Here is a 2,764-nt window from a genome sequence, read left to right as displayed (position 1 = left end):
TTTTTTGTAAATTCCTATTCCTTGCGAAATCCCCAAATTCACCGCTTCCCATGCTTCCGAAAAGAGTGACCCTCTGTGTACTCTGTGGTACAGTTACGCTGCTAAAAATGGAAATTTGATGCTGCTTCTTGTTGGGTGGAGGGGAAAAACTTGAGAAAGGTGGTGGTTTTACCCCAACTGTCTCATGATGCTTGAATGCTGGGAGTAGAAAGCAATATAACAAATATCCGAAAATGCAGTCACTTACCACTTTTTATATAAATTCCAGATTACGGGCCAAACTCACTGTTGACATAAGCAGATGCAAATCTAATGAAGTCACTGCAGTTACTTCTACTTATGCCAGAGGTGAATTTGTCCCTATTTTTGGAACATGCTAGTTTTGTGCTACAGCACTGGCACACTGTATCATGTCAAAATCCTTTTCAGCAATGGCTGTGTGCCACTGGCTGACTGACATGATGCATCATGTCAAACATCTGCCTGAAAATGGGCCCGTTCTTTTTGACATGATGTATCATGCCACTGTATCGTGCCCGAAGGCATCTGATAGGAATTGTGGCAGGATCTGATAATAAGGAATGTATGCTGAGTATCGGAGCATTTTGGCATCCTGTGGAAAGCAGTGATATCTATGTTAGCACATCTATAAATCTCTTGCAAGTGCCTCACGTGCTTGGGTGTAAAACGATCACTAATGTACTCTCACCTCAATGTATTGCATTAGCATAGTAGATGATAAATAATTTTCTATTTTGGTCTGGCTCTGCTTTAAGGACTGATAGTGGATTTTCTCCTAAAAAAAATCAGTTGGTATTGAAAGAACTTGTTCCTATTTGTGATTTTACAGACTTGTTTTGTTACTGTTATTAAGCGTAGGAGGGTGCTGTTTGGGGGTTGGTTGTTGGGGGGGATGTTTTTTGTTGTTTTTTGTTTTTGGTTTTTTTTATAAACTAGCATCAGGCCTTATTGCCATCGCATCTGAAAGCGTTTTACCTCAGACAGAATGGTGCTAAACAACATCTAACCTAAAACAGGAAACATGTTTCACAATCCTCTGCGGCAAGCAGCACAGCTTCCCTGAGAGGATCTGCGAGGGTGGATAGCAGCCAGTCGTCCAAAAGCGAGGAGGCCGGGTGCCAGGAGACAGGGCGGCCAGAGGAATGCCTGAAGGCAGCCTGGCCGTATGCTCGCAGTAAAAACCTCCAGGTCGGGATCAGGCGTGTGTCCAGGAAGAGCCAAGTTCAGAAGATGGTACTTGTTATTGCCCATCGATGGCCTCCAGCTCCTGCAAAGGAAGGAACCTTGCTGTCGGGATAGTGTCCTGCCTTAGGCTTGGTGTTGCAGGAGGAAACGAGGGGAAAGACAGTTCTGAAATTAATAGGGCCCAGATCGACCAGAGATTTTTAGGTAGCATTCAGCACTTGGATTTTCTGTTTCCCTGAAGAAATGGCTCAGAAGCCCATACATTTGATATAGCAAAGCATATGCTGTATGTGTATTGTACCCTTGCGGAAACTTCTGAATGGCTGCAAAGGTTAAAGCTTAAGATTGAATCCGTTTAGGTAGATACACAAAATGCAACAGGAACAAATTGCCAGAGTGCTATTAAAAAAGTATATAGCTACCTTAAAATCTGCATGCCCAAAACTTTAAAAAAAAAAAAAAAAAAAATTAGATGTGCCTGCAGGAAATGGGATCTTTTTTTCAAAGTATTGCAGTTGAATGTTTTGGAGAAATGCTTTCTATAAACAGGGAATCCTACTGGGGTCAGACAGAGCTATTTTCACCTTGTGTATTCATCTAACTGTTCTGGCCAAGGAGATGTGTGTGTGTGTGTGTGTATACACACAGAGAGTGAGTGAGTGTATAAATTTAGAATTTTTGATTGCAGGCTTCAATTTTTGGCCGCTATTAAATGTAGGTAAACTTCAAATTTTGTGAAAAAGAGACTTGAAATAATTCACTCTAGGCCAAATGAGAAGAAAACAAGAGCAAACAAGTGTAGTCATTCCCAGGCTCATAAGCTGGGATAATGCTAATGAGCCATATGCGTAGTCTTTTTCCATGTGAGGAATGGCATCAAAAGCCTTCAAGTGCGGGACTGCAGTAGGGCAGCTTGCTGGCAAAAATGTGCATACAGAGGAATATATTTGAGTAGGACTGGAGCCATTACAACCATTCCTGGTTTTCCACATATTTTTTCAAGTAGAGCGGTACGCTTAATTTTTTTTTTTTTTTTTCAACGTTGTGGGCCAAATGTGGGGAGGGAGGAGAGAATTCCTAGGCTAGTGGAAAACGTATCCAACCTGCCACCTCCTATGGGGCAAGTGGGTTCCTCCTTCCACCCAGATGAAGTTCCAGGATGGATCCCTCGGGAGGGGAAGCCTGGCCGCGGCAGGTGACACCTGACTAGGGAGAGCGCTGGCTGCTCAAGCTTGGCCCAGCTTACCCCGGAGCGAAGCCCGGCACCGAGGCGCTCCCCTCCCAGCCCGAACCGACGGGGACTCGCACCAAAAGCGAGTCGCTAAGTACCCGCGGCGGCCAAACCTGCCTCGAGGCGGAGGGCAGCCGCGGGACACCCCCCCCTCCTCGCCCACGGCGCGGCCCCTCCGCGGGACGGGCTGCGGGCAGGGGCAGGGGCAGGTGCTGCGCGCCCGCGGAGCCGCTGCGAGGGAGGGGGGCGGGCGGGCGGGCGGGGCGGGTCCCCGCCCCCGCGGCCGCGCCGCCGCCGCCGCTGCCGCCGAGGCGCCCCGCGCTGCCG

This window comes from Harpia harpyja, chromosome 8, assembly GCF_026419915.1.
Source record: "Harpia harpyja isolate bHarHar1 chromosome 8, bHarHar1 primary haplotype, whole genome shotgun sequence".
Lineage (NCBI taxonomy): Eukaryota > Metazoa > Chordata > Aves > Accipitriformes > Accipitridae > Harpia > Harpia harpyja.
Note: the sequence above shows the minus strand (reverse complement) of the source record.